General features: G+C 36.8%; 2 pseudogenes; both read right to left on the minus strand.

Moving 5' to 3' along the window:
* Window positions 1-13,440: 13,440 nt before the first annotated feature.
* LOC149149431 (LOB domain-containing protein 16 pseudogene) lies at window positions 13,441-14,292 on the minus strand (annotated as a pseudogene).
* Window positions 14,293-17,387: 3,095 nt separating this feature from the next.
* Window positions 17,388-18,236, minus strand: LOC149149432 (LOB domain-containing protein 16 pseudogene; annotated as a pseudogene).
* Between the last annotated feature and the right edge of the window lie 1,184 nt (window positions 18,237-19,420).

Here is a 19,420-nt window from a genome sequence, read left to right on the forward strand (position 1 = left end):
CCTAGCTATGGTTTTGTGCGTGGTTTTCGTGCATGGTTTTAAGCATGATGGTTTTCTGCCCATGGTATTTTGTAAATCCAGTCAAGGGAGATACGGTTATGCTATAATCTAGGGTTAATGAATTGGGGTTTATAGATGCTTCGGCATATATATATATATGTATTGTAACATTCAAAGGAATATAATGAAAAATCAATATGGTAGTCTTGGTTTTGGGATCCAGGGGAAAATCTTTGTGTATATTTATTATATGTTTTTATGTTGTGACCATTGTTTATTTTCTTTTTCTAGAATTAATATGTAGGTTATTTCTATACGGGGTTAAAACCTACAATTGGAATTAGAGTTGTTTTGGCTTCAAGGGAACGCCTTTACTGTTGAGGGCTTTTTCTCGGGCCTGTGGTAGACCCTGTTCAGTGGGAGATCTATGGGATTGATTCTCATGTTGAACGAAGATGGTGAGCAATCGAAAGATAGAGATCAATAAATTGAATGGTTAGAGTTTTGACTTGTGGAAACTCAAGATGGAGGATCTGTTGGTGGATAAAGATCAGTGGATCATGGTAGATCTGGGCACTACACCAACGACAATATCAGCTGAAGACTGGGAAAAGTTGGATCGAAAGGAAAAGAGAGCAATAATGTTCTGTATCTCAGATTTAGATTTGTTGAATGTATCAAGGGAAGCTTCAGTGAAGGCTTTGTGGGACAACTTAGGGACTTTGTACTAATCTAAGTCTCTCGTGAATAAATTGTTCCTACAAAAAAATACATATAACCTGAGGATGAAGGATGGAGACTCAGTGAAAAAGCATATGAATGCCTTTAATATTTTGGTAAGCTGTTATTATTTGTTGATATAAAAATTTCAGATGAAGATAAGTGCATCAGCTTGTTGTGTTCTATATAAGATTCATGGTATAGTCTGGTTGTTGTAGAAGGTAGAAATGTGAATTCCTTGCAATTTGATGAAATAGTTTCATCCTTGATGTCGAAGGAGATGAGACAAAAAAATATAGAGGGCAAAAATGGTGATGCCTTATCCATACAAGGATGTTCCTAGAACAAAAACAAAAATAAATCCTCGAGTGGGAGATCTAAATCTAGAGGGATATCTAAATCTCCGGGAAAACCTGTAAAGGTGTGCTAGAAATGCGAAAAATAAGGGAACATAAAAAACGATTGTATATCTAAAGCTCCCGAGAAAGGAAAGGGATCTATTGATGCTCCTTCTATAGAGGTGAAAACCACCTCAGATTAAGGTGGGGATGTGTACTTGGCTTCTTCTTCAAGTACACATGTAGATCATGAGGCCTGGTTGATTCACTCAGGTGTATCCTTTCACTTCACTCCCCACAGGGAGTGGTTGTGTGAGTGTGATAAATATGATGGTGGTGATGTATTCTTAGGGGATGGAAGGAATTATAGAATCATCAGTCGTGGAAAATTCAAGTTGAAGTTGCAAGGTGGAAGGATTATAACACTTCTAGTTGTTCTGCATATTCCTGCATTGGCCAAAAATCTGATTTCTATAAGCAAGCTCGATGACGCATGTGTAAAAATAGTTTTCAAGAAAGATACCTGCAAGATGGTTTGGGGAGCACTAGTATTGATGTGGGGAGTTCAGATTGGAACTATGTACAAGCTTTAGGGTAGCACTGTTATTGATGAGTGCAACAGTTCTGTAGTTCTTGAAAGTAGAGTAGAAAATCTAGTGGTCTCTAGAGAAAAGACCATGCTATGGCATCAAAGTCTTGGACTTAATAGAGAGAAGCGCCTTCGAATACTTCATGGCAATTTTATGGTAGAAGGTATGTCTAATTTCTCTTTGGATTTTGAAATCTGTGAAAAATGTGTATATGGGAAGTAGAATCAGGTGAGTTTCCCCTCTGGTGCTAACAGGGCGAAACAAATATTAAGGCTTGTGCATAGTAATATGTTTGTACCTGTGCCAGTTCCATCTCTAGGTAATTCTATGTACTATGTATCATTTATATATGACTTCTCAAGGAATACATGGATATATTTATTCAGGAAGAAATCTGAAGACTTTGACAGGTTTAACAGATTTAAAGCTCTAGTGGAAAACTAGATAGAGAAGAAGATAAAGGTGTTGAGGAGAGATAACGGTGGAGAGTTTTACAACAAGGAATTTTAAGAGTTCTGTAAGAAATGTGGTATAGCATGGTAGAATACTACTCCATACACACCTTAGCAAAATGAATTTGCAAAAATAATGAAGAAGACGTTAATGGACAAGGAAAGTCGCATGCTTAGTGGTGTTGGTTAGGACAAGAATTTTGGGATAAGGCGGTATAGACTGCATGTTATCTAGTTAATCGATCACCTTCATCAACATTGGAGGAGAATATTCTACAGGAGGTATGGACATGTAAGAAACACTCTGTTTCACTTCTGAGGGTATTTGGATTTGATGCATATGTACATGTTCCAAAAGAGAAAGAACCAAGTTGGTTAGTAAATCTAAAAGGTACATATTTATTGGGTATAAGAATGATTTAAAAGGTTATAAGCTTTGGAACCCAGAAACAAGGTTGTGTACAACTGTGATGTGGTGTTTAGAGAGGTGAAATATGTTATTAAACATGAATTCCTACCAAAGGAACCTGAGAAGATAGAGTTTGAGATAAAAGAGGACTAATCAAACTCTACATCAAGAGAGGAATTAGAAGATGACGAGCCACAAACTCTAGCTATGAGAAGATCTATTCAAGAAATAAGGCAACCAGAAAGGTATAGTCCAACTTCTTTATGTTCAAATTTTTCTTTATCTATTGCTAATGATTATCCTAGAACTGACGGGGAAGTAGTAAATTAAAAGAATGGAAAACTATGGAAATAGGCCATGGTAAATGAAATGACATCTTTGCACAAAAATAAGGCTTGGGATGTAGTGGAGTTTTCGGTTGGAAGGAAACCCATTGGAAGAAAATGGGTGTTTAAGAAGAAGATGAATGCACAGGGCAAGGTGGAGAAATACAACACTCGGTTGGTAGAAAAAGGTTATTCCCAGGTGTGGGAAATTAGTTTTGGTGACATTATTTCTCTTGTTGCCAAGGTAGTTCCTATTATATTACTTTTATTTGTTGCTACTGCTTTTGATTTTGACATAGAAGAGATGGATGTGAAGACAACATTTCTCTACGGAGATTTGGAAGAAGATCTCTACATGAAACAACTTTAAGGCTTTGCGGTGAAAGGTAAGAAAGAACTGGTATGCAAGTTAAAAAAGTCTTTGTGTGTGTTAAAACATTCGTCGGGGATGTGGTATCAAAAATTTGATATGTATATACGGGGACTTGGCTTCATAAAAAGCAAGGAAGATCATTGTGTGTATTTTAAATTATTTGATGAATGTGTTATTTATTTGGCCTTGTATGTGGATGATATGTTGTTGATTGGAAATAACAAAGAAATTATTCAGGAATTGAAGACCCAATTGTCCTCCAAATTCAACATGAAATATCTTGGTGTTGCAAACTATATTTTGGACATGAAAAATAAATGAGATCAGGCAAAGAGGAAGCTCTGGTTAAACCAAAGGAAGTATGTCAAGACAATACTGTAGAGGTTTAATATGAAGGACAATAAATGAGTGAAGGTTCCTATTCCTATAGATGTAAAGTTATCTGATGAACAGTGTCCTAAGAAACAACAAGAGGAAGAGGACATGTCCGATGTTCCATATGCAAGTGCAGTCAATAGCTTAATGTCTGTAATGTTTTGTATTAGACCAGACGTTGCACATGTAGTGGGAGTATTGAGCAGGTTTATGTCAAAAACAGGGAAGGAGCATTGGACTAAAGTGAAGTGGGTTCTTAGGTATTCCTGTGGCACTAGTGATTATTGTCGGTGCTACCAAGGAAGACCAGGATTGGACTAAGTTTTGGACACCCGTGGCTTTTTTGATGCAGAATGGGTTGGAGATCTGGATCCAAGAAGATATACAAGTGGGTATGTCTTTAACCTCTTTGGAGGTGCAGTCAGTTGGATGAGTAAGATACAGTATGTAGTGGCACTTGCAACTACATAGGAAGAATACATGGAAGCCACTAATGTAAGCAAGGAAGCAGTTTGGTTGCAGAGATTGTTTTCAAGTATGGGGTTAGTACAATGAGCTATAAGGATAGACTGTGACAGACAAAGTGCAATTTTCTTGGCAAATAACCCCACTGATATTTCAAAGACAAATAACATTGATGTTCAATATCACTTTGAAGGGATATGGTTGCGGACAAAATGGTGTTGCTGGTAAAGGTGGACACTTTGAAGAATGTTGCAAATGCATTGACAAAGTGTGTGAGCACTGAAAAGTTATCTTGGTGTAGAGAAACAATGGGCATTGCAGGGTTGGACCAATGACTAATCTCTCCTGTGGTCCCATGTGGAAAGAAAACAACAAGTGGGAGAATGTTGGGTGTGTGTTATATTCTTTCAACGACTAGCCCCAGTAGTGAAGTGGGGGGGCGACAAGTGGCCCCTTCGTTGCATCGAGTGTAGTAGGGGGGTCATAGGGGAGGAGGAAGCCCCCCTTATCATGGGGTTTGAGGGTGTCAATATCCCCCCTCTACGGGGTCCAGGGCAGCGCCCTAGGCAAAAAAAAAAAGAATTGGGCCCTATATTAGGTGGGCGGAACTACCTATGGTTTTGTGCATGTTTCTGCACATAGTTTTGGGTATGATGGTTTTCTACCCATGGTATTTTGTAGATCAGGTCAAGGGAGCTACTATTATGTTCTAATCCAGGGTTAATGGATTGGGGTTTATGGATTCTTTGACATGTATATTTAGTCATTATAACATTAAAAGGAATATAATGAAAAATCAATTTGGTAGTCCAGGTTTTGGGATCCAAGGGAAAATATTTGTTTATATCCATTTTATGTTTTATGCTCTCACCATTGTTTATTTTTTGTTTTTAGAATTAATATGCGGGTAATTTTTGTACAGGGTTAAAACATACACATACATCTTTAGAGGTGACTTTAATATGATAAAAATATTAAGAAGAAAAAGGGAGGACTCTATAAAATAGAAGGGAAATGCACCCTGTTATACGAATAAATGGACTTTATCCATCCAATATATATAGATACAATCAATTCCTTACAAACCTAAGACAATTGTGCATGGGGTTACTCAACAAATAGTGTCTCATCTAGATATTTCTCATCTCCAAGAATAAAATTTCCTGAGACATATCTATGGAAGCCTCCATTCTTTCTAGCCATGGATTAGGCTACTAGAAAATACAATTAGAGATGGAAATCAAAGCATGCAAAAGGCATATATCATTTTTTATAGAATTATTTTGTATTAAGGAATTGTGGCACGAAGCATATATCATAAAAGAATAAACCATGTATGGATTATAGCAAGATATCAAATACATAAAAAACCAACTCAAATCCTAGAATAAGGAAAAATGTGGCAACATTATTCTTGAAAAGAAGGATCTTGTTACATGGAAGGAAGCCCTCCAACAATAAGAAAACATCCAAGCCATATTACAACATCTAATTTTTGCAGAAGCATGCATTGTCACACAACTCTAGGAGCGAGGCCAAAAGGAAGAGATCCTCTGGTAATAAGAATCACACATTCAATGGTAAAATAATTGGGAATGAAATATTGCCTTCTTTCATAAACATTACAATAGACACACTACAATCAAATATCTTCACTCAAAAATTTGAAAGGCCTCAAACTATAGGACCATGAAGATAAGGCACATGAGTTTGTCTAGTTCCACAAGAATCTTTTAATAGATCCTCAACTACTAAAGGAATAAACTATTCAAAACATAATTTTGTATATACCACCTCTGATTGCATATGAGTAGAATTGCACCCTCCTTCATGGGATCATTATGGAAGAGATCAAAGTGGTGGTGAAATCCATGCCTAAAAATAAGTATCATGGCTCTAATGTATTTGCAACGAAATTCTTCCAAACTCGATGGATAATTCATGATCTATGCCTTTGGGAAGTAATTGAAGAGTTGTGAATATCCCACACTATCCTCAAATCCATCAATATTACTTTCTTCATGCTTGTTACTAAAAAAGAGAGGGTAGAAGACTACAGTGTTTTTTGACCTATGACCCTTTGCAACATTGTTTAAAAGATCATCATAAAAATCATTTTCAACTAATTCAAGCCACTCCTTCCACTTATTACCTTTCCTAAATAAAAAGGCTACATAAAAGGGACACAAATACTTAATGGAATCATTATAGCTCATGAAACCATCCGCTCCCTCAAGAACTCCGAAAAATCTCGTATGTTCCTTAAATTAGACTTCTTAAAAGACTTTAGCAAGATCAATTGGTCATATATAACCTAGATACTTTTTACCTTTCTCTTCCATGGTGATTGGAGCAGCTGGGTTGGTTGACTCATCTCCTCAACATTTTTCTTTTTTTCTGATATATAGATTCCCCCATGACTCCCTTCACTACCTCTATGGTAATAATCTAGGGTGACCCTCACTCCCCTTAGGTCTTCATCCTAATGTCAAAAGAAATAGGAAAAGCTCTCAGAGCAGTTCTCCCCATTCAATAAATCAAGGGCCTTTCCCCTTTAGGGAGCATGTCCCCATTTCACATCAACAATTTATGGAAAGCTCCATGTGTATCTGCACAATAATGATTAAATAAGCATGAGACATTTGTCAAGTGTTGAAATATTTCTCTCTTGCTTCAAGTGTGGACCTAAACAAATTTGAATCTCAAATCTTCCTATTTAGCACTCTAATGGTTGTCCATTCACACATAGTTAAAACCATATGTTTTCAAATTAGAAAGCTCCCTACAAAATATGTTGGTGTCCCCCTCACGAATATACCACTTGAGCAAAGTATCTAAAATTACCTTATATTCAAACTCAATGGGAAAAAGGCAAGATGGACCGTTTATTTAGTCAACTTAGCTTATTGACCTGTTATACTTTAATTTGTCCCTCAAGTTTTTCCAATCTACTCGTTCTTTATGTTTATGGCACATTCTTCAATCCTTGACACAATCTACATAATAGAACACTCCTTCCTCTTTGGAGGGAGTGGGGGATAAGAGAAAAAATGGTCTCTAGTCACGTGGGACATACTATGCAAACCCAAGCTTCGAGGTGGTATAGGATTAAGAGATCCTTCCATCATGGCCATAGTATCTATAAACAAATTTTGTGGTATTGTTTATAAGGAGGAAACAACCTATGGAAGCTCATCGAGCTATGAAAATATGCCAACCACATCTCACATCAACATGTCATCCAATCCCTATTCTAGTATCTATGATCTTCTATATCGAACATGGAAAAAAAGGGAATGAATCTAATCTAGTAGCATTTACTCTGGGAGATACAAGATGGTGAATAAACCTTATTCTAGGATGACTCTTGGAAACAACTCTACAAACTCTAACATTAGATAGATCTAAATATGTTGCATCACATAATGTAATATCAAGGCAAGTACAAAGTGATGGAATAATTGAATCACAACACCTCTTCTCCATGTGAAGACAATGGATGGCACTAAAACAATAGCATCCCAAACCATCGAAGGCTACATGGACCACATTCTAGAAAATCTACAAGAAAAGCATATTTTGATCTCCAATCAAAAGGATAAATATTTGTGGGGATATAACTCTAGTGGAGTAGTCACCATGAAAGAAGCATACATCATATAGGCTAATGTAAAAGTAAACACAAAATCTAATATCTCGAGTAGCATATTGAAGTAGAAAATTTCCTAAAATCACCTTATTTCCATGCCTCCTAGATCAGGGGAAAAAATTCACACAATATGGAAATACAAAATTTTATCGGTCATTCAAGATGTTCCCTATGTTACTATGCCACAAAAAATGTATAGCATCTCTTCGAATTTTGGCCCTATGTTATTCATCTCTGGGATGCCCTTAAACACAACATGAGACATTCAATCTGAGTTTCCTCAAGCATTCCTCAAATAATTGGGAATCAGAGAGCTCAAGTGTACAACAACCCCATACTTCATAGAATTTGGGAGCTATTTCAAAGCTTATTTCTCCAGGGAATTTGGAAACATCAAAATTTATGAATATTAAAAAAATCACTCTCTTTCCTAGGATCAAAGATGGATCTACAATAAGAGGAATATTCAAGGAATAATTGCAGTGCAATCATGGGTAGATTAGGACTAGTAGGCCACAAGAGCGGAAGCTCTCATTATACAAAGTTGGAATCTTTACCTAAGAACTCCCTCATCTCCTATTGCACCACTAGTTCAACATCTACAATTGCAAAATGGAATCCTACCCTCATAACTTCTTGATTCTCAATTTTAGATGGGGATAAAAATCCAACCCACATGAGGAAGTATTTGGGGGCATTTGTAGAGACTACCTTGGCTCACCATTTTATTCTCTCTTTGGAGACATGTTTCTCAATAGAAATAACACAGTTGAACAAAAAGATCTTGAGGAATGCCTCAAAATCATAATCACTAAAGGACATTCTAGACACATTATTGAAGGAGACTCGAAAATCATGATCTCTTTGATCTCTAAAATCCTTGATGTCTCTCCTTTATTGAAGGTATTTGAATGTTAGTGAATGGAAAATATTGTACTATCAATAGCCTCCCAACTCTTGACCATCCCTATGGTCATCCCCTACCACATTCAATAAATAGGAAATAAATAAAACAAGTAAAAAAATTAGCAAACAAGCATACCAATAATGGATGTTTTGATGTAGCTCATACACTCTCTTCCATACGGTATTCCATCCTCTGATAACCTCTAAAAATGAAATTCTATATCCTAATGAAACGAGATACTCATCCCCTATATGGGTTGACCAAGGTGGCAAAATAGGGGTGGTCTGTTTTCGCAATCTCACAACTCGTGAGATGGTAGGAAATGGAAACATTCCCTCCATCCATGAGATCATTTATACATGTATGTTATATTGATGATTTCCATAGCTCTCCAGCTACCAGCCTTGTTCCACATTCATTATCTAGCCTAGTTATTTGTGACAAACATAATGTTAAGGGATTTGCAGAGGTTTAGTGATGAATTCAAATCTAAGGTCAATCACACAACATTACATACCTCCCATTAGCATGAGCTAGCAACAAAACATTCTCTTGCAAGCCAACCCTCTCTATCACCCTAGAGCTACCTAGGCCTGGTTATGTTGTGATTCTCTAGCTATGTGATTTTAGTTTTAATCCTCGACTTGGTCCTCGCTAATCCCTTACAGATATTTCACAGTGATCTAGTATAGCTTCTAGGAAGAATGGTTAAAGAGGGGGATTTTTCTAGTCTCCTCCACTTTGGCTAGATTACATGCACCTATCTCTGACCTCTTATTCTTTTGGTTTGTTTCCATGCCTTGATAAAGGGATACAATTAGGTGTGGAGAAAATTAGTATAAAGAGAGAGGCCAGTCCAGAGGTCAAACCCTAGCTGAGAGCTTAGTCTCACTACAGAGATTTCAATCCTCATCTAAATTAAGAAAAAATCACTTATATAGAAAGAGAGATTTCCAATGAGTGGTGCGATCTAGCAGACACCGAGGTGTTGACCAAGGTTGCAGATTGGGTTCCTAACATTGGTAATATAAGCGACAGATATAATTAGCATATGTACACAGCAAACATCTATTGGAACCTTAATTTTCTCTTAGGGAGATTGCTTGTAGATCAAAATGAACTCAAAGATTGTGTCATCCTATCTTTGAATAAAATGCAATGAATTCTTATGGCCATGGATTGTAGGATTATGAGAATTGAACAAGAAATGAGACCTCTTCCTGATCATAGTTCCTCTCTATCCTGGTAGGAACAAGGTTATAATCCATGTTGAAGCTACTGATTCAGAAAAATAGGCTAGCATGCTTATTTGTCTTCCTACTTTTTTTTTCCTTTTTTTTCTCTTGTTTTGGCTCTTTTTCTTTTATGTTCTCTTGTTACGGCTCCTTGTTGAAGAAGGGCAGGGGTTGTGGCTAGAAAGATAATACTCTTGTTTTGCGTTTCGGAACCAAATAATCCATTTTCAATTTTGATATTTAAAAACAATTGAACTTCTATATTTAGTCTAGTTCCCTTGTGATAGGTCCGTTGGAGACAGTAATTACTCCTGCATGAATATCTAGCAAGATCCAATTCGAGTGATGGATGAAGAGATAAGACGAGTTAAGTATAGTCCAAATTTATATGTAAGCTAACTAAGTTAAGTGTGAGGTAGGTTGAGTTCAATTTATATTTGGAAAAGACCAAATTTAGTGTGTGTGCGCTTTTAAGTTATTTTGGGTGACTCACTAGAAAAAAAGTTTAAATAAATCTCACCGAATTTATTTTAATCAAGTCAAATCAAGTTTTGTGTGATGAATAGAAGAGTCACAACTCCTATTATTATGTGTATCAAATTATTGTGTTACTTTTATATCTTTCCTCCTATACCTTACCATCAAATTGGTATGAGAGTGAAGTTACAAAGAGAAAAGAGAGGACAACTTAGTAGTTATCCATGAGAGAGGAGAGAAATATTTTTTCCCTTGGTTGAAGCTATAATGCACCTTGTATATTGTATACAGGGTGTTATAACACACAAGGTCTCAGCGACTAGCCGCATTATGGGTCGCCAACGCGCTTCACATGCATGCGGGTTCATTTTGTAGTTGGAAGCGTTAGATTACTAACGAAACACTCCTTGTCATGAAGACCGTCAAACACAAGCTCTTCGTCATACGAGTTGCATTACTCTTCATAAAATCGAAAATTCAAAAGGTTCATGATTGTTCGTTAATTTCTTGGATATACAAAGTGGCATGCTATTATTTTCTGAGGGTGCTTATCTAAAATTGGTTATTAATGAGATTGGAAAGTGTGTTTTGAACTTGAGAGATAATAAAGTGCGTGGAGTTTTTGTAAACGTTGGAGAATTTTTTTTTAAATTTTTATATTAAAAAAAGGTGCCTAGAATGAGAAAGATTGAAAAGGTGCATAAACTATTTTATTGTTTAAAAGGAGAAGAGTTTTATCATGATTTTTTGCAACATTTTGTGTGGTTTTTAATTTTCCTAATTAAAAGGAGAATTAAAAAGAGGAAAACATCTTATTGAACAAGAGGGTTTAGAGATTTGCAAAAACTTGTTTGTTTTGTCAAGCATGACATTTTTTTTGGGTGCATATTGTGCCTTACGAGGGCGCATATTGAAAATCATATTTGTTTTTTGGGGACGATATGGAAGATAGCCTCATGAAATCAGTAAAGCAGCTTTAAGATAGAGGAAATACAACAGTCGTGGGTCGCAAAGAGCGACTGTAGAAGATTACGAAAAGGAATCGCAATGAAGAGGAAGATATTGTTGCCATGTTTAGAGAGGTTAAGACTGCAACTGAGGAACTCAGAAGTCTAACCAAAGACAAAGATGAATTTGGTGAAGTTGAAATTGTCAATGATCACATGCATGCAGGGTAGATGAACATTACGTTGATGATATGTGTGGTTTCGTTTTTGAAACTTGGATTGATTGTGGAAATATGATAAGCATCATGTTTGATGAAGAATTGAAGGTTGAAGATGCTGCTATAGTCGCAAGTTATGAAGCAGTTCAAACTCCTCATGAAGTAGCAACAACTGAGTTTGGCATAGATAAATCTATCAATAAAGAAACAAGTGGTTTGTTGGATCCAACAATTGGAATTGTTAATGTTAAATTTGATGAAAAACCATTAACTAGTGATGCGTGGTTGCAAATAATGCAACCAAATGAACATATTGATATGTTGTTATTTGGTGAGAGAAACCCACTTGTGATTGGAAGCTAAGTGGAAGACAACATGTTTGCAACAAAAGAGGTTGGTAAAAGGGTAGAAAATGAAAATTATGATGCAATGACAGAGTAAAATAAGGAAGAGAAGGAAGAGGTAAAGCAGGAAGCTCTCACTAAAGAACATAACAAAGATTTATTTAATATGCAAGTGTTCAAAATAGCATGGGTGCAAAAGTTGAAAAAAAATTACTAGTAAGTTTGATGCAGATTTGAAGCTAATTAAAGAATGGATTCAAAAACTAATTGAACAGTCTTAAAGCAACAACTTGAATAAAAGAATTCAATGAAATGGTAAATAATGATTTTGAGTGTGCAGATTATTGGAAAGAATCAACAGTACATAATGATGAAAGTGAAGAGAAGGATATAGAAGTTTATGAAAATAAGGAAGAGTGCATTAAAACCATTTTGCAGCAATGAAGTCAAGAAGAGATAAGATGTTTCTATCAATAAATATTGTAGAAAGAAAGTCAGGGATATGAAGTGCAAGAAGCATCGCGAAAAACACAGTTTGAAGAGGAAGAGTTGTAGCAGTAGTCCGTGGTTGAACAAAAAAATGAAAAATTGTAAAATTTTTGTGTCATTATGAGCCTAGCTGAGACATATAATTGAGGATTGAGTCAATTTCTATTGTAAGTCTAACGGGCATAGTTGAGTCATGTTGAGTCATACGGTTGTAATTAAGGGGGTATTGGAAATAGTAACTAATCTCCCATGAGGATCTAGCAAAATCCAAGTCCAGTGGTGGATGAAGAGATAAGATGAGTTAAATGCATTCGAGATTTAGAGATTAAATTAACTAAATTAAGTGCTAGAAAAATTGAGTTTATTCTATATTTGGAAAATACCAATTTTAATATATGTACATGTTAAATTATTTTGAGCAAATTACTATACAAAAACTATTAAATACCCATCATCGAGTTCATTTCACCCAATTTATAATCAAATCAACTATTAAATACCCATCAACAAATTCATTTCACCCAATTTATTGTAATCAAATCAAATCATATTTTCTGTGATCAATAAAAGAGTCGTATATATCAAATTTTATGTGTCAACATAAAATTCCTTTTCTTTGAACATAAATTTATGAAATCAACCGATAACAAAACTTTTCGCAAAAAGTAAATTAACACCATAGTATATCTTAAATTATCATCGTAAAAGGGTTAATTCAGTTATAACTCATCTTAAATTATCATCGTAAAAGGGTTAATTCAGTTATAACTCTTCCAAATAAAATATGGTCGTGCCCTTGCATCCCTGATGAAATACAATCACATTCCAGTCCCCGCAGTTATTTCCAACTGTCAAAATTTCAATTCAGTGATCACCATGCTTTGCTTCCTCTTATTTATTTAATTATTAAAATTATTACAATATAATTATCACAAGTATGTACACAGCTTCAGAGCGGTACAATCTACGAGTCTTTTGTGTGCTTTGAAGCATCATGCAGAATTCTTTTGACTGCAAAGCCTGCAAAATAATATTTAGATCTGGCAGCACAATAATTAGCATATTCCGTTCGTTAAGACGTGGTGCCAGTTGTGATATCATTTCATAACTCTGTGGTCGGAGAAGTTCATCTATTTCTTCGAAGAACGGCCAACACCAGATCTTCCAAATGTCCGCTCTGCCTGTTATTCGGACGTGTCTCCTCAGATAAATCGGTTTCTTGGGATGTAGACACGGGATGAATGCCCCCACGCATGTCCCACAAGCCAGAATTGCTCCATGAACCCTCATCGTCCATCCCCTCCTCATTGTAGTTATTAATTGTGACGTTGTTGGATCGAATCTGTTGATGGTCTGCCCAAGGATTCAAATAGCCATTGTCGCAAGGACTGTTGTTATTGCAATTATATGTTAAACTTGACATTTCCGATTGCTTGTCATACACATATTCAGGACTTGGTGAGGCCGCCTCTGAACTGCTACAGGCTGCAAGCTGAGCATAGCCAACAGCCAAAGTTGCCTTCAAAATCGTAACCTGCCATGCAAGAGACGATTTCAAACATCTCAGGCGTCATCAGATATTAAATATTTCAAACAATCTCTTTATAAAGAAACTTCCTTACTCTAAATGCAACTCTGGCATCTGAAGAAAGTAAAGGAGGAGTTCAATTGCAGTTTATAGACCTACCTGTTGCTCTAGAGCATAAATATGCGCAACGCAACCATAAACAGGATCCTGCAGCCGAGCCTCTGCCTCATACAATACGCTAACTACTGCATCGTATCGTTGGTAAATGGGCAGCTGCATTAACAGCTTAGAGAAGTTGCTGGCTCCGAAGACCTTATGTATAGCACCAAACTGGGGTGGCCCCATTTCCTCGGAGCAGAAGTAAGGGGCGAATACACAGCCTTTCACGCACTTTCTCCTCAGAAACTTGCACGCTCCGCAAGGAGCCCCTCGAGCCCCTCCGCTTGCCATATTGATACTCTTCTCCCGAGCCCTCTGGTTTTAGGTAAGGGATTTTAGAGTGAAGGGAATGGAATTACGGACTGACAATTTATATGGAATTTGTGAAGGCAGACATCATTGGGTGAGTCAGCCTGACGTCAGCGGAAATGATTCCACGAGCTATGGGATAAACTCTTCCGCAGACGATCAAGTTGATTAACAATCATTTCCCGCAGTTAATCGGTTATCATGTCGCTCTGTTGTTCCATCGGAGGGAGCCACTGAAAATGGCCGCCAATGTCCAGTTTCTTAATTGGATCAAACGCCGGCCCTACAAACTACAAGCTATCGATTCATTCGCAACAATATCTGCAAATTGTTGGAAGGCCAGAGGACAGTCACACCGGATACCTGATCAGATAATCCAAATGGAAAATCGAAGCCTCTGCGCATTGTTATACTTCCCTAGAGTTCGATAACCCCATTGCATTCCTAGATGAATGGTACATTATTGAACTCGAAGGTAGAGGTGGTCTCTGATTGGAGTTATACCTTAATCTCACAAAGGCATTGTGACAAAATAAGTGCTGGATTTGGGGCCATTCGTTCAAAATGTCACATCCCACAACTACAACTTTGTATATATATACCGTTTAATGTTTGTTCTATTTGGAGAGGATGCATATTGGATAACAAATGTCACATCCCACAACTACAATTTTGAATATATATATACCGTTTAAAGTTTGTTATATTTGGAGATGATTCACATTGGATAACAAAATTTATATTCCGCGACTCGCGTCGGGAACTCATGATATAGAAGAGAAAATAGAGAAGAGTGTCGCGTTGACGATGCCTTCCGTTGCCGGCCAGCTCCTATAAAAAGCAAATAGTTTGAGGTATCTTGTACCTAATGGATTTATAATGACGACTTACCCCACAACGTAAAACTCTTGCTACTATCGTCATCGAGTTAGAGTTATGGTCAGTCAGTTGTAATTTTTACGAGAGAAAAATTCACGTTGATGCCTCTTTTGACGTGGTTATAGCTTTGACCTTAGACCTGGTGTGACATTCTTTTTCCATTAGTATAAAAATAATTAAAATTTTAAAGCACCAAAGCGCAGATACCAATTTGACTGCGGTAAGGCTTTTAGAATATGCATTGTAATTTCTCAAATCCTTTCTTTATTTTATCGTCAAACGACAAGGTGGCCCTGTAAACATATTTTAAAAACCTGTATATGCTGCTTTCTATAATGTCAGCGTCCCCGAACTGCCATGTAAGTTGCCATCCGCTGCGCCAAATAATAGTTTTAAGGATGCTCATATGATTTAAAGAATGCACGTGTTATGTTGTCTATATTGATTATTAATTTACTCATATAAATCAAATGGTGGTCTAATTTCAATAAACACAGCAAAATATGGTTTGTTGGATCTAACAATTGGAATTGTTAATGTTAAATTTGATGAAAAACCATTAACTAGTGATGCGTGGTTGCAAATAATGCAACCAAATGAACATATTGATATATTGTTATTTGGTGAGAGAAACCCACTTGTGATTGGAAGTTAAGTGAAAGACAACATGTTTGCAACAAAAGAGGTTAGTAAAAGGCCAGAAAATGAAAATTATGATGCAATGACAGAGTAAAATAAGGCAGAGAAGGAAGAGGTAGAGCAAGAAGCTCTCACTAAAGAACATAACAAAGATTTATTTAATATGCAGGTGTTCAAAATAGCATGGGCGCAAAAGTTGAAAAAAAAGTTGCTAATAAGTTTGATGCAGATTTGAAGCTCATTAAAGAATGGATTCAAAAACTAATTGAACAGTCTTAAAGCAACAACTTGAATAAAAGAATTCAAAGAAATGGTAAATAATGATTTTGAGTGTGCAGATTATTGGAAAGAATCAGCAGTACATAATGATGAAAGTGAAGAGAAGGATATAGAAGTTTATGAAAATAAGGAAGAGTGCATTAAAACCATTTTGCAACAATGAAGTCAAGAAGAGATAAGATGTTTCTATCAATAAATATTGTAGAAAGAAAGTCAGGGATATGAAGTGCAAGAAGCATCGCCAAAAACACAGTTTGAAGAGGAAGAGTTGTAGCAGTAGTCCGTGGTTGAACAAAAAAATGCAAAATTGTAAAATTTTTGTGTCATTATGAGCCTAGCTGAGACATATAATTGATGATTGAGTCAATTTCTATTGTAAGTCTAACGGGCATAGTTGAGTCATACGGTCCTAATTAAGGGGGTATTGGAAATAGTAATTAATCTCCCATGAAGATCTAGCAAAATCCAAGTCCAGTGATGGATAAAGAGATAAGATGAGTTAAACGCAGTCGAGATTTAGAGATTAAGTTAACTAAATTAAGTGCGAGAAAAGTTGAGCTTATTCTATATTTGGAAAATATCAATTTTAATATGTGTACATGTTAAGTTACTTTCAGCAAATCACTATACAAAAGCTATTAAATGCCCATCAACGAGTTCATTTCACCCAATTTATTGTAATCAAATCAACTATTAAATACCCATCAACAAATTCATTTCAGCCCATTTATTGTAATCCAACGAAATCATATTTTCTGTGATCAATAAAAGAGTCGTATATATCAAATTATGTGTCAACATAAACTTCCTTTTCTTTGAACATAAATTTATAAAATCAACCGATACAAAACTTTTCGCAAAAAGTAAATTAACACCATAGTATATCTTGAATTATCATCGTAAAAGGGTTAATTCAGTTATAACTCTTCCAAATAAAATATGGTCATGCCCTGCATCCCTGATGAAATACAATCACATTTCAGTCCCCGCAGTTATTTCCAACTGTCAAAATTTCAATTCAGTGAACAGCATGCTTTGCTTCCTCTTATTTATTTAATGAATAAAATTATTACAATATAATTATCACAAGTATGTACACAGCTTCAGAGCGGTACAATCTACGAGTCTTTTGTGTGCTTTAAAGCATCATGCAGAATTCTTTTGAGTGCAAAGCCTGCAAAGTAATATTTAGATCTGGTAGCACAATAATTAGCATATACCGTTCGTTAAGACGTGGTGCCAGTTGTGATATCATTTCATAACTCTGTGGTCGGAGAAGTTCATCTATTTCTTCGAAGAACGGCCAACGCCAGATCTTCCAAATGTCCGCTCTGCCTGTTATTCGGACGTGTCTGCTCAGATAAATCGGTTTCTTGGGATGTAGACACGGGATGAATGCCCCCATGCATGTCCCACAAGCCATAATTGCTCCATGAACCCTCATCGTCCATCCCCTCATTGTAGTTATTAATTGTGACGTTGTTGGATCGAATCTGTTGATGGTCTGCCCAAGGATTCAAATAGCCATTGTCGCAAGGACTGTTGTTATTGCAATTATATGTTAAACTTGACATTTCCGATTGCTTGTCATACACATATTCAGGACTTGGTGAGGCCGCCTCTGAACTGCTACAGGCTGCAAGCTGAGCATAGCCAACAGCCAAAGTTGCCTTCAAAATCGTAACCTGCCATGCAAGAGACGATTTCAGACATCTCAGGCGTCATCAGATATTAAATATTTCAAACAATCTCTGTATAAAGAAACTTCCTTACTCTAAATGCAACTCTGGCATCTGAAGAAAGTAAAGGAGGAGTTCAATTGCAGTTTATAGACCTACCTGTTGCTCTAGAGCATAAATATGCGCAACGCAACCATAAACAGGATCCTGCAGCCGAGCCTCTGCCTCATACAATACGCTAACTACTGCATCGTATCGTTGGTAAATGGGCAGCTGCATTAACAGCTTAGAGAAGTTGCTCGCTCCGAAGACCTTATGTATAGCACCAAACTGGGGTGGCCCCATTTCCTCGGAGCAGAAGTAAGGGGCGAATACACAGCCTTTCACGCACTTTCTCCTCAGAAACTTGCACGCTCCGCAAGGAGCCCCTCGAGCCCCTCCGCTTGCCATATTGATACTCTTCTCCCGAGCCCTCTGGTTTTAGGTAAGGGATTTTAGAGTGAAGGGAATGGAATTACGGACTGACAATTTATATGGAATTTCTGAAGGAAGACATCATTGGGTAAGTCAGCCTGACGTCAGCGGAAATGATTCCACGAGCTATGGGATAAACTCTTCCGCAGACGATCAAGTTGATTAACAATCATTTCCCGCAGTTGATCGGTTATCATGTCGCTCTGTTGTTCCATCGGAGGGAGCCACTGAAATTGGCCGCCAATGTCCAGTTTCTTAATTGGATCAAACGCCGGCCCTACAAACTACAAGCTATCGATTCATTCGTAACAATATCTGCAAATTGTTGGAAGGCCAGAGGACAGTCACACCGGAAAGCGCCTACCTGATCAGATAATCCAAATGGAAAATCGATGCCGCTGCGCATTGTTATACTTCCCTAGAGTTTGATAACCCTATTGCATTCCTAGATGAATGGTACATTATTGGACTCGGAGGTAGAGGTGGTCTCTGATTGGAGTTATACCTTAATCTCACAAAGGCATTCTGATAAAATAAGTGCTGGATTTGGGGCCATTCGTTCTAAATGTCACATCCCACAACTACAACTTTGTATATATATATAGCGTTTAATGTTTGTTATATTTGGAGAGGATGCATATTGGATAACAAATGTCACATCCCACAACTACAATTTTGAATATTTATATACCGTTTAAAGTTTGTTATATTTGGAGAGGATGCACATTGGATAACAAAATTTATATTCCGCGACTCCCGTCGGGAACTCATGACATAGAAGAGAAAATAGAGAGGAGTGTCGCGTTGACGATGCCTTCCGTTGCCGGCCAGCTCCTATAAAAAGCAAATAGTTTTAGAGGTATCTTGTACCTAATGGATTTATAATGACGACTTACCCCACAACGTAAAACTCTTGCTACTATCGTCATCGAGTTAGAGTTATGGTCAGTCAGTTGTAATTTTTACGAGAGAAAAATTCACGTTGATGCCTCTTTTGACCTGATTATAGCTTTGACCTTAGACCTGGTGTGACATTCTTTTTCCATTAGTATAAAAATAATTAAAATTTTAAAGCACCAAAGCGCAGGTACCAATTTGACTGCGGTAAGGCTTTTAGAATATGCATTGTAATTTCTGAAATCCTTTCTTTATTTTATCGT

The sequence above is a fragment of the Pinus tabuliformis genome, chromosome 9 (genome assembly GCF_031772625.1).
Source record: "Pinus tabuliformis cultivar Carrire ecotype Pingquan chromosome 9, CPIR1, whole genome shotgun sequence".
Lineage (NCBI taxonomy): Eukaryota > Viridiplantae > Streptophyta > Pinopsida > Pinales > Pinaceae > Pinus > Pinus tabuliformis.